This window comes from Python bivittatus, unplaced genomic scaffold, assembly GCF_059951505.1.
Source record: "Python bivittatus isolate LINGU-HERP-01145 unplaced genomic scaffold, Pbiv_v1 ctg000020_np1212, whole genome shotgun sequence".
NCBI lineage: Eukaryota > Metazoa > Chordata > Lepidosauria > Squamata > Pythonidae > Python > Python bivittatus.
In genome coordinates, this window is record NW_028277030.1 from 78,318,566 (window position 1) to 78,332,785 (window position 14,220).

The 14,220-nt window shown below is 40.3% G+C and overlaps 1 long non-coding RNA gene across 1 annotated transcript; it reads left to right on the forward strand.

Moving 5' to 3' along the window:
• The first annotated feature begins 516 nt into the window (after nucleotides 1-516).
• Nucleotides 517-8,825, forward strand: LOC148217104 (uncharacterized). The gene is made up of 3 exons (XR_015796462.1): nucleotides 517-828; nucleotides 5,823-5,916; nucleotides 6,541-8,825. It is a non-coding gene; the product is annotated as an uncharacterized LOC148217104 (long non-coding RNA).
• The last annotated feature ends 5,395 nt before the right edge of the window (nucleotides 8,826-14,220 follow it).

Sequence of the window (14,220 nt, forward strand, 5' to 3'; positions counted from 1 at the left end):
TTGTTTTTCCTCAGTCTGGAACCCAGCACTTCCACACTCCGGATTTAGCTTTGCAAACTAATTAAGTCAACCGTCCTGAATAAAATATTATTTTTCTCCACTACCTTGCAGTTAGCTTGGGTCCAAACATACAAGGGCTTAACTGCTTGGTGGGTCGCTCCGGCAGCGACAGATTTCGTTTTCGACGTATCTGTCACTCTACACACGCGCGCGCGCGCACACTTCTAACTGTAAGTCGCTCGTTAACTCCGAAAATGCCGAACCCGTGCCGTACCTGCCCCAATTCACCCTCATCTGTCTCCTTCACGGACATGACAGCGCAGAAAGCAGAAGCATCGCCTGCCTGCAAGCCAGACAGAAACCGCGAGTCCGCACCGCCTGTACCTCCTTCACGCTCCGCAGCGGCTGGCAGCGGTGCAGTCCCTCGCTGCCTCTCCAAACGACGCCTGAACCACAACCTCCTGCCTGAATCTCCCAGGGCTCCGGAGAGCGCGGAAAGGCTTTGACAGGCTCCCTGGTTACCGAGGGCAACAATCCCACCCCAACGACAACCGCGCGCACACACACACACACACACACACATAGACGAGCACGCACCCACAGAGAGGTATGCACTACTGCACCTAGCAGCAGACGGGCTTCAGGAAACCCCGCCCCTTTCTCTCCTTTCCTCCCTCCTTCAGCCGAGCCCGCAGAGCTCTTCCTCAGCTGCTGTTTTTCTTTCTCCTTCCTCCTCGGAAGGGAGGATAGAAAGCGAGGAAGAGAGAGCAGGTGCGTGCGCGTCTACTAGCATGAGGAGGAAGAGGCGGACTCGGTGGCCTCTGCGAGGTACTGCCGGGGAGAGATGCTGCGCCAGAGCCCGGCCAAACGGGTCTGTGTGGGCACGCGCGGTTCCATCCCAGGGAGCGAGGAAGGATCAGGGCGCCCTTCCAGAGTCCGAGGACCGGAGCGCGCGCCGTCACGGGAAAGTCTGATGGCGGTGCTCCGCCGCCAGCCAGGAGCAGCGGTCCGGGCTTTTGTTAGCCGCCGGGCGCGGTTTTTTTTTTCTGCCAACCCCCCCCGCCCGCCCCGAAAGAAATATTCTCCACCCTTCTCATTAATTGAAGGGTTTAGCCGCAGCGCGTACAGCCGAATTTATGGCAAGGACGAGCATATAACATTTCTGGGGAAAAGGATGATGTATGATATGGGGGCGGAGGAGGAGGAAGCGCCGGGCTTAGCGCCTCCATTTTTCAAGGAGAGAGCCTCTCACGTGATTGCTCTAGATTGAAAGAGAAGCGGGCCAAGATTTGGGCCACAAGCGTATGCCTCGCTTCAGAACGTCCACCAAAAAGGATCCTTTGCAAAAAGCAATGCATTTCTTTCTCTTACACTTAAAATGTCAGACACACATCACACATTTTCATTCTACTTAATATAGTAAGTTGTGGCATCTTAAACTCATGTAGGTTGATAGGTAAATCTGACGATATTGTCCCCTGGTATGGCTCCGTGTGGTGGAACTTACGTTGGTAATGAAATTGTTCTGCAGATCGTTGGGTTGCTATACTTTCACGTGACACTTGATGTTCTTGCAGTGCTCATTAAAAAGGGATTGCTTGAGTGTCGTCTCAGTGTTCTCAGTCCCAATCACGAATATTTGGCCGTTTGGCTTTTTTTATTTTTATTTTTTTAATTTGCACATTTGTGTTTCCCAATAAAGCACTTCAGCCACAGATTCACTCACTGATGTTTTTAAAACTCTGCTACTGTACTGGAATGTGTGTTATTGGTGGCCATTAGGATAGTTTGAAAGTGCATCTTGCTATGGCTAGATTAGTGATGCCTTACATCTTATAAAATAGTCTCACTCAACTTCTGTTGACTTCATGGACACATCCATGTAGTTTTCTAGGCAGCAATATAGAAGCGGTTACCACTCTGTTCTGGGATTTTTCCCCCCACTTTCCCAATCCTGCCTACAGTCCTGATATTCCTTGGCAGATCCCATCCACGTACTAACCAGGGCAAACCCTGCTGGGTCTCCCAGTCCTGACAGTTTTCCACTTTGATGGCCAGATGCTGCCACCTGCTGAGCCATATCTGACCCAGTTTCCCCACTTGGTGTACTCCAAATATGTTTGGTTACAACTCCCATCATCCTCAGCATGGCCATTACTGAACTGGAATATTAGCTTGGCACCATTCTTACCAGTATGAGCAATCTAAAAGTAATTCCATTTGAGTTCTTCAACCTAGCTTGTTTTTGGGAAGCCGAGAGTGGAGATATCAGCTAGATAATGGAAGTTGTCAATATTGTTTGGAAGGGGATAGTACTGTTTGCCTTGAAAGAGGCCGTGGTATGGTGTCTTTGGAAAAGGCTGTTCCTGCACCATACTGTGTTAGATAACAACCATTTACTGTCCAGCCTTCCCTTTCTGGGGAAGGTTGAGGGAGATGGGGAAGCTTTTCAAGTGAGCAGATTATTTAGATTCTTTCCCCCCTGTTCTTTGCCTTTTTTTTTTTTGTATTTTCTTTTTTTTTTCCTATAAAACTTGTTAAGATAAATATTTTTTTAACGATCCTTTTAAATCAGAATTCAGGTTGATCTGAGGTGGGACTTAGGTAGGGCAGTGGCTCTTGATCTTCCTAAACCTCTCAGTGGCATTTGATACTACTGACCATACCTACAAAAGTTTTAGGCCACCCCACAAGAGTTAAGACTCTGCTTTACACTGGTTTTCATCACTGAGTAGTTGTTTACAGCGTCTGTGTGTGTGATAGAGTACTTTTCTTTCTCCACTGCTGTTTAACATTTGCATAAAACTGCTGGGAGAGGTCAGCTTGTAATTTGGGTTGAGGTTTATCAATACATCAATGATACCCTAGCCGGTGATGCAGTGGAAAGCCAGAACTGGTTGTGGAGGCTGTAAGAATTTGAAAGGGAAAAAAACAATTTGAAACTGAATCCAAGCAAGACTGAGTTACTGTTTGTCCAGAAACCATCTGACTCTCTCGACTCCAGTGGTAACTCTGGATGAGATAGCATTCCTTCTTAAGTAGCAGGGGTATGACTTAAAGGTTGCCGTAGACTCTCACAGCTACTGCTGGAGAAACCGGTGGAGACCATTGTTAGGTGGAATCTTTGCTCAGCTTTGGCTGGTGTGCCAGTTGCAGCCTTTCCTGGAGAGTGAGGCCATGGCAACGCCAGCCATGCTCCTGTCACCTTCCAGTTAGATTACTGAAATATGCTGAACATGGAATTACTTTTGAAATTACTCAGAAGCTGCAATTAGTCATCTGCACTTATTGGTAGATGAGAGCCACAGTTCACACATAACGCCACTACTGAGGCCTCTACATTGGGCTCCATTACTACTGACTTTTGGAAAACTTTAAAAACAGCTGTTCAGAAGGGCATTTATTTAAGATGTTCTATCAGTATGCTTTTGTTATTGTAATTTAAGATATGGTTTGACAGTTTTTAGGATTAGTATCTGGGTATTATTTTTATATTTCTGTTACCTTTATTTTAGTTTATTGTATACCACTATTAATCCATTTGGAAATTGTGGTATATTATATAAAGTAGTAAATAAATATACATAAGTCCCTTTTTTCCAGTCCCCTGTGTGCTTGTGATTGTAGACCCTCCAAATCAAATTTTTAGAGAGAGGGATTTGGAAAAGTCATCTCCTCCTCCCCCCGCCCCCACTATAGGGGGTCCTTCTGTCATTACCTTCCACTGATGTAGAGTAATCATTAATTTGTGAATTCATAGCCTTTGTGTCATTTAGTTGGTAGATAAAAATCCCTGTTCTTTTTGGATCTAGTATTAACTGAATATTTAAAATGTTGGATCTAAACTTGAGTTCTATGAAATTCCACTTACATTCTTAGAAGCAGGTGGTAGAAATATTTGCCAATTTCTCATTCTATTCGTACTCCTCTATGCTCCCTAAGAAGCTGCTCCAGAACGTTAGAGGATCTTCTAGAACATTATGAGGCATACACCAGGAAATTTTTGGTTAATGAGATTGAGAAAAATTATCACTTGCATTGGATTCCAGGTTTTTTTGTCTTCAAGTGGAAGGGATTCTGATCATGGAGGGATAAATCTAAATTTCATCGATCACGTCTAAACAATGAATGGTAGATATTATGCCATATGTGGAAAGAATATCTTTGCTCAGGTTTTGATGGTATGCCAATTTGTTCAAATATAATAAAATCAGCTTAATGACTGATTAAACATTATTTAATCGTTTGTAATACATACTTAAACATTCTTCAGCATTTCAGTCTTCCACTAGTTGAGTAGTCTTCAGGTTATGCATCAGTGTGCTACTGATGCACACTGAAGACTAAGCTGTCATTAATTATTCTAGTTCATACTGTTTTGTTCTTTCTGCCCAGAATGCCTTAACTGTAGATTAAGCAACACTTAATTATTTTCTGCTCATGGTTATTCACAGTACTGTAGACTATAAGGACCGGAGTTTGTCTAGTACTTGCATAACTTTGAACTATCTTTTCAACTATGCAGTGGAGTCCTTTTCATTTCCTAACTCTCTTTTAACAATCAGTCAAGCGTTGGAGAAAGGAAGCTGCAGTAACAGGCGGTAAGTGACAGGTGGAAATGTATGCAAGAGCTAAAAATAAAATATTAACCTCTTTTCTCTGACTCCTGCTTATGTATTGGAAGCAAGAAAAATGTAGTTTTGCTTTTTATCATATTTTGCTATTTTGTGACAAGTAGCATAGTTTACTCAGCTGTGTATCTCACTGGCTGTATTTACATAACATAATCTGACCCAGTAAGCCAGTGAGTTAACAGACTCACATGCATGTGCTCCAAATGCACAATCTTTGGTAACCCAGTCAACTGGGCAGCGACCAGTTTCTAAGCCCTCCCAGGCATCATAACCAATCTTGCAATGTTGTCACTTCACTGGGTTTCCATTCCTTTCAACAGGGTGTTTTGCTGAAATGGAAAATCTATGATAACCTCATTGTGGGTCAGTACCACTATGGACAGAATGACTGGGTTTATGAATCCCTTTCTGCATCTTTTCCATGCTGCATGTTGCCACAGAAGTGTAAAAAAAAAAACACCAGACATTGAGTTCTTAAGGCCCATTTTGCATAGCTTGTAACATTTTGCCTTTATTCTGAGGGGAGTACGGGTGGTCAGTTATCTGGGAAATCAAATAATTTCATAATATAGATGATGGGGAAGTAGTTATTTTAGCTCCAAATAATCCAGGAGCTACAAATAATTCCTCTGTGTTCATTGTCCAGATCAGTTGACGAGATGAGATGAGACAAGACAAAATGAGATGATAGACAGATTTCATGCAATATTTGTGTGCTTTAGCAGAGAACCTATATGCTGTGTTAAAGAGCACTTGAATCAAGACTCAAGTCCATAATCCACTAAAGTGTACATTTTGCATGCACTGGACATTTTCCAATCTTGCTTTTTAATGCAGTCTTCACATTAACAGGCCACATCATCTAGAAGATTTAATGTGGTTTGCCAATTACAGTACATATGCTATAGAAATGCATTAGTTAAATCTATGTTAGCCTGGCGCAGACCCAGATTAAATTAATAGTACAATTTCACTTTGAGGAAAGACCGCATGCTGCGGTAACTACATAGGATGCTTGAGAAATCACACAAGTTTTTCCAACACCTGGTCTTCTGTTGAGCCTTGCATTATGTTTTTTATTCAAAGGAAGTTGGCAAAAGGAAGTGGTTAGTTTCATATTGCCTAGATTGAAAACAGCAGTTTTTGGCCTTATTAGGCAAATATCTTACATTTCCATCTTTTCTTTAGAAAAAGAAATATGAGATTGATTTCATGTTCAGAATGGCTAATGGAGCACATCATTTTGTTCGTTAGGACAGCTTTGCACAGTGAGATAGATCAGGTATGTTTTTCATTTGTCTTTGAGAAAGATCATACCTTTCAATTAAAATACATTAATTTTATTTTTCAAATAATAAATATTAGGTTCAAATATGTTGGAAGCATAGGCATCCAGTAGGTCCACATATATATTGAATGGCGTTGTTTGTTTTAACCATGTTTGCTTTTTTTTTAATTAAACATCTTTGACATCTTATTTCTTACTCCTTTTCTGTGATTAGCATGTAATTGCTTATCCTGAAAGGTAATAGTATGAGTATATATGTATCAATGTATCTATGTGCGTTATGAATCATTTGCTTGTTTTCTTTTGACTATACAGAAATTAAATTCAAGTATTATAATTTGATAGATAGGCATAAACAAAACATTTCTGTAACAGTATGAACAAAAAGTGTAACACACAGAATCTGTACAGTTTACTAGCAAATACAGTTTGATTTGTTCTTGGCCATTTTTCCCCTTGAAATTAAAAAATACAATTAAATTGTGACTGGAATTCCTTCACAATTAAAGTTGTTAAATATACTATAGTCAGTAGAATATACTTGATATTTATAAAATAAAGTATTTGGATTTCTTTAAGCAAACAAGTAACATTTGTTTTTGTCTTATATCTTTTCAGATCTGTTGACCTTTGGAATTTTAAGAAGGTATAATGGGTGCCATGACAATGGCTGCTGAGGTGGATATAGCCAGCTATAAAATATCTATATCCTAGATATGGTTGAGGCTAAAATATGTTTATCTTGCCTAAGAAGATAAGTCAAGATAGTAGGTGGAGATTTACCTCCTGGACGCAATTCATTTCCTCTGTACTCTTGAGTTCTGTCTTTTGGTTCAGCATCAGCCTCTAAATTTTCCTTCACCTACATCTCCAGCAAAAAACATTTATTAAGTCAATCATCCTTAAGATACAAATAAAAGCGTGCACGTGCTTTGTAAACAAAATACCTTCTTGTTTCCTCTATTTCTTTGTAAGCCCTCCTTTTGCTCTCTACAATCTCCCTAACTGTCAAGTTGTCCCAAAACTCAGTCTTCCCACAAACTTTGCTTCCTAAAAAATGTCCTGAGTGCACATGGGACCAAGAGGCATTCATACAAATGGCAGAGATGGCTAGAGGCCAATGTTTCGTCCTAAGGAACTCCAGGCCAGATTTTTTTTTTTCTAAATGGAATGGAATTATAGGAATTAACAAGTAAATTTAAAGGGCAACTGGGGAGGTGTGCTAGTGCTATTCCTTATATACTGTAAAATGAAGTGAGTGTACAACATATACAGGTAAATTGTAAAGCAGTAGCATGATTTATATGAGAATCTCTTGCAAGTAACATCAGCAGTGATTACTTTTTTATTGCAAGTATTGTAATTATTGACCATAATAGCAGTTCTGGTAATATTACACATAATATTAAGACATTTTAAAAAAGAACTACAATGTAAATAAACTGAATATCAGATACACATTCACAGGTAGTTAGTTATAAGACCATCCAGAATATTACATGAACACAACATAATGGGTTGCATTTACTCTTCAGGTTAATGGAACTACATTTCTAGAATATTTAGAATACATGTTTTTCCCTCGCATTAAACTTGAAACACTTAAAAGTCATAGTGTCAGCCCTTCAAGGTTGTCCAAATCAGGAAACGGACTCTACAAGAAGACTAGAACCAAGCTTTATTGAGATTGGCTATGTTAATAGAATCTTGCAAATCTGATTGTGTTTTTCGTCCCCTCCCTCTTACACCCCAGTGAGTCAGGGAAGGGCTAGCCTGAGTCTCTTCCTATAACAACAACAAACAACATGATAAACCTTTCCCAGGGCTTAAGGAATGCTTCTGCCTTTTTTGTTTTTGTGACCATTTCTGAATATTTCCCTCAAGGTCATCTCCATGGCTCTTTGCACACAGGTACAAAAGAGAAATAGAAAAGTTAGACTGTAGTTTGAAATGTTTTAGTTTTATTCTTGCATTTCATTTTTTGATGTTCTAAACTAAAATTATAATCTCTCTCTCACACACACATATTTGTTGCTTTTGCTTTTGTTTGCTGGATTTCATCCTATGTTCAACACTCAGAGTTGCAATTGCAAGATGGGCAGCTATAAAAATCAATATAATTAATAATAAATAATACACCGAGAAAAACAATCACAGTGCTTAGCTGTAAATAACATGTTTTGCACTGCATGTCTCACATTACCAGATAAACCATATGTAGTAAGTCAACAACTGAAATATCAGCTGTTCCAAAATGCATAATAAAATGTGCTGAGGGTCATATTTTCTGAATCTTAAAGGAAATGTAGCAATATATTGCCACCTTCAGGACAGTAGTCAAGACATTAGTATAATTATATAACAGCTCTAGCTAGGAATTGAAACTGTCTGAAAGTAAATTCATGGTTTCTCAGACATTTGATTTGAAATACTCTCAAGACATGATGGAAGAAAATGCCACTTTATTCAACAATATTGGTGACCAATGGTTTGGGGTTTCTTGTACTAGAATGAAACACCATTCTGAATCTCATTCCTGCAAAAAAGTAGTCATCTTTGAAAGTCTGGATTCAAACCTGATCAAGAGATCTTTGGATTCCCCAAATGATTATTCTTAACAGTGAAGAACATTCTTGATCATAATCATTATAACACAAAGAAGAGAATGTTCCTCTTCTTGAGTGAAAGAAACAGATGTATATCTTTGGAAACTGTAATTTGGAATTAAGATAGAACAGAGGTGTCAAAATAAACATCGGGTTTGATTGTAAAAAGAAGACAGAAGACCCAGATTTAAACTGGTGCTAAGTGCATATACGATAGATTAACCGTATTGTGATAATGTATTGTCGAAGGCTTTCACGGCCGGCATACAATGGCTGGTGTGGGTCTTCCGGGCTGTGTGGCCGTGGTCTTGAAGTCTTGTTTCCTAACGTTTCGCCAGCACCTGTGACCGGCATCTTCAGAGTGCAGGAGCACAGACAGGAACAGACACAGACTGGCACAGAGAGAACTGCTCCTGTCTGTGCTCCTGCACTCTGAAGATGCCGGTCACAGGTGCTGGTGAAACGTTAGGAAACAAGACTTCAAGACCACGGCCACACAGCCCGGAAGACCCACACCAGCCACCGTATTGTGATAGTTAGACAAGGCCTTTCTTTAGGGAATACATGTCTGCCTCCTTTTATACCAGAAGGGCACAACCAAAGAGCTTAAGTGCCATATGTAATGCTTGAAAATCCCTCTAAACATTGCCACCAAATTGTAATTTTTTAATGTAAGAAAAAAGGGAAATTATGAAATATTTAGAAAGTAAACACATTTACTGTATTATGAAATTTAATTTTAATCAGATATATACCATAATTTTACCATACCATATATACCATAATATAAGTATGATTACTCTTGTGGGATGTTTCTTTCATGTCAATTTAACTGTACGCTGTCCCATTTACATTTTTTTGTAAATAAATTATGGCCCAACCTATTTTTTGGAGTATATCTTCAAAGGCCAAGTGAGGGTCCTCATCCTGTTTTGTCAAAAGTCAGAATTTAAAAGAAACAGCCTTGAAAAGTAGGGTTATGCGATGCTTTGGAAATAATTTAGAAAAGGTGGTTCATTGTAAGTGTAGCATGCTTTCCTGGGATTGTGCAGAAAAAGATGTGGCTGCTTTAAAGAGTTGCAGACAAATGTTACATTTGCACTCCAAAGCACATTTTTCGAATTATTTGGAAACTGGGAACTGGCATAGCTTAAGACAGCCTATCAAAGTCTGACATGCAGAGGTGAAAAGTACAGCTCAGTTTACTAAGCAGGACAGAAAGCCAGTTCTTAGTATGCATAACAAGCCGTTCATTCACATCATCTTTCAGGCAAACTGCAGGTACTTAATGAGCTGAACACCTTTTTTTCCTGTGTCTGATGAAGGCACCAAGGCCACATTCCTTATCTTTCACCCTGTTGGTTTAGGTTCATTTCATTAGTTGTTCTAACAAGGCCTAGCCCTTGATTTGGGAACTACGTCTTCAGTGAAAATAATTAGGGACTCTTTTACTTTATCATATAAGGGAACCATATTTTCTAGTCTTTCTTTGGAATGGTCCACACTACTATTTGGTGAAGAATGCTGGAAAGCAGAACTGCTATTTTTCTTCTTGCACTCCCCCCCCCAATCATCTCCCTGTGTATCCCTTCCTTACAAGCAACTGCAGTTAATTGCAAAGTATGGTTTAAAATTCAGTGTCTAATCAGGACAGCACTGTTCCTAGAATATGCTATCCATAAAATGGTATAGGAAAGTCTAATCTCTTATTTCTTGATGCATGAAGACTATAATGGGAGGTGTTCAGAAAATACAAATTAGAAAATGGCTGTGGCATGTGGTCTGCACCATACTTCATTATGATGATGATTTATTTATGGTTAAAGACCAATATTTGAAGAATGCATTCACTTAATTAAAAAAAAGCAGAACAGCTTTTCACACAGCTTTTCAAAATCATAAAATAATAAAATTAGAATTAATTAAACAACATTAAGTACTAAAATATTTTAACACCCAATAGCAGAGATAATCACAGATTAACTAGACAAAGCTAGGCTACAAGCATCTTTACGCAATTGTAACTGAGTAAAACCTGACTAAACTTGACATTTCAATTGACCTACCTGTTAGTAGATGTGTAAAGGCAGTCTTTTTCTGTCTCTCACCCAGATCACTAGCCACCTGTTAGAATCTCCCAGTAGCAATGCATGTCCTGCAGTGCATAGAAAAGCACATTTTTGGAAGGGAGGAAATTGAATTTTTAAATAGGGACAGATGAGAGCTAGTTCCAGAAGAACTGTTGGTTAGAGAATGAGTTGCTGGTCATGAGAGTATCAAGATGGTCAGTTGGAGATGGTTGGAGAGAGAAAAATAAGGGGGGGGGGGCAAGACCAGAAGTCACAAAGCTCGCAGAAAGCTCTAAGGCTTAGAAAATGTTCCCAAGGGACAAAGTAGTGAACAGGAAGATAGATTGCTTTTAGAGATGAGGCTGGGTGTAGGCAAGATGGGAGCAAAGAAGCAGTCTCAAAAGTTCCAGGAAAAGTCAACCTGGAAGAAAAGAAGATTAAAAGGAGAGTTCCATTAGGAATGGTGATGGAGCCAGAGAAAGAGAAGCCAGAAAGCAGCTGAGGGGAATCCATGATGGCCAGAAGAAGATCCTGACGAGAAATGCCTGCGTTTACCCAGAGGATAATTTCCAGAGAGGCCATTGGGAGAATCGTGAAGACCAAAAGAGAGGAATGGCATTGTATCAACAGAAGAAGACAAGTGTCTCCTGTTGTGAGCAACCAACCTCAAACCCGGATGCTTGAAGGAAGAAGCTGGAAGAAGCAAAACAAATGATTCTGGGGAAGAAGATAGTAAAAAATAAAAGTCCAAATACTAAGTAGTGAAGTAATACAAGGATCAAGAAAGGGTTAGGGATGAATAACCAAAGAGGTATGAAAATATGAGAATTGACAGGAAGAATGTGGTGTCTGGGCAGGGAACGATGTTCAGTACAGAAAAGAATTCTTCGTGGTTAAGAACTGAAGTCTAACTATAGGCAATTAAGTTAAAATAAGATACAATAAACGCTCAGAAGGGTCACAAATAAAAAATCTCAGTCTTCAGTTTGTGAGTATCCAATATTTTTCCTAGATAAATATATAAGAAATAGCTTTTTGTAACAAAAGCCTGATTGCCTGCTTGATTGCCTGCTTGATTGCCGTCATTCCTTACAAAAGAACCTCTGATAATAGAAAAATTGTATTCTCCTTGTCTGACCTAACTGGATGGTTAACTAGCAGAGGCATTATAAAATTAAGGCTCTTGGCTTGGTATGATGGGCATTGCAGGAGGACATGGCCACTTGATTCAATTACCCGCTCTTGACAGGAGTAAAGCAATGTGGTTACATCTCCTTTCTAGTACTATGGAAGGCAGGCCATGGAGTTTAGCCAGAGGAAAAACTCTTCTGTGGAGGACAGACAAAACATTTGTAAGAAAATTAGCAAGGGTAAAAGGTCTTCTGACAAGCCATCTTTATAATAATGAGGGGAAATACTCCAGTCCTTCTGAGGTTGAGGTCAAGAATCTGTTGTTTGAGCTCTAAATTGACTTTTCCAAAGTCCAAGGAATTTAAAACATAAGGCAGAGGGGCCGTAGTGTTTTGCATCCATCTCTATTTTGTACAGGGATTTATAATTGTCCTCAACAATTAAGGAAGCCAAGAATCCCACCATAAAGGCCAATTTTAGCCAAAATTATCAAACTCTTATCAGCCATGTAGTTTAAGAGAAGCTATGATTGGCTGGTATCTATTATTATTATTATTATTATTTAAATAATTTCTGTTTTTCTATAAATTTTCTGCATTTAGTAAGTGAATGGATTACACATAATGTATTAAACATATTCAAATGCCTAAAGCTTAAATTTGATAATAAAATAAAATTGGAAGATAGGCACATTGATTACTGTGCTTGTGCAATTTCGAGAGGGGTAGCCATGACAATTTTATTCATTTGTTCATTCGGTTTGGATCCTGCCTGACCCCAACTGACTGTGGGCAGCTCACAAAAATAAGAGTAAAATAAGAACAACAACATACAAACATTAACCATGACAAGTACAAAAGTAACTGCAAAATAGTTACAAGATGGCAATCCAACCAAGGCAAACATAAAACATTACAACCAAGAGAGTCCCATCCACCCTATCTCAAGGCCTGAGCGAATAGCCAGGTTTTCAAGGCCTTCCAGAAGTTCAATATGTTGGGGACCCTATGGCTCTTGTGGGGATCTCATTCCAGAGGGAAGCTGGTGCTACAGAGAAAGCGTGCTTCTTGGGTCCTGAAAGATGATGTTTAATCGAGGTGACATGGAGTGCACCCACTTTGCTGGATGGTACCAAATGGGTACAAACCATGAAAGGCAAATAGCCAGGTCCTATGCCATAGAGGGTTTTGGGGTTTTTTTTGTAAAAACCAGCACCTTAAAATGCACCCAGAAGCACACTGGCAACCAGTGTAGCTCACGGAGCAGGGGTGTAATATGTCTATGCCGAGGCAACTCCATCACTGCTCACACCACCAAATCCTGGACCAGTTGAAGCTTCCAAGCAATCTTCAAGGGTAGCCTGATGTAGAGTGCATTGCAGTTGTTGAGCTGTAAGATGACGAGGGCATGAGTGACTGTATGGAGGGCCAACCAATCCATGAAAGGGCACAGCTGGTGTACCACATGGAGCTTTGCAAAGACCCCTATTGGTCACAGCTGCCCTGTTGGTCACAGCAGCCATCTGCTCTTCAAGCAGAAGCTGTGAGTCCAAGAGAACCCCTAAGTTGCATATCACTCCTGAACTGGAAAATACTGCTACAGAAAAAGCATGTTTCTTGGGTCCTGAAAGACAATGCTGTTTAACTGAGGTGACATGGAGTGATCTGGGTGGTCCCCAGCCACAGCCACTCAGTAGGATCGAGCCAGAGTCACTTTCTCCCCATCCACCCTGGGGCAGAACTTCAACAGCCTCGCTTGGCCAGTTTGGGGTTGATGAAATTGATGATACCAAACCCCAGCTGGCAGATGCCCTCACCCAGCGATTTCATTTAGATGTTAAATAGAAGGGGAAACAGTGTAGAGCCCTGTGGCACCCCACAAAGGAAGTACCTCTCTGCCCCACCAACACTGACTGGAACTGACCACAAAGGAAGGAAGTGCACTACCATAAAATGCACTGAAAACATTTTCAGGAACTCCCAGTGAAGTGGCAGTGCACACACACACATGCCGAGGCAGCTGGAGACAGCCTTTGAAGCAGCCATAGAAGCTTTAAGGAAGAGAGCTCTCCTTGGGGCCACACACTTCAAGAAGTACCATCTTTGAATGCCTTGCACAGCCACTGTAGCCACATAGTATAACCCTCCAACCTCCCTCCCTCCCCCCCCCGTCTCCCCATAACAGCTTCACTTAAGGATTCCAATCGCCAAATAATTATTATGGCATAATTATTTAGGGATTGGAATCTGGCAGGTAATCTACACCTGTCTGAGGAGGAGAACTGTAATTGTGAAATTTCAGAGGAATGAAATGCAGAATGTACAGAGACAAGTCCAGTACCGTCTGTTTGCAGGTAAACTAAGTATAGCAACTCTTCACAACAGCAGTGACAGAAGGTAACACAAATAGCTTTGCAGCCCTGAGTTAATTAAGAATCTCTTGGAGGGCAGGAAACCATTATTCTGTAGTCAGACATTTAAATAATAGAATTA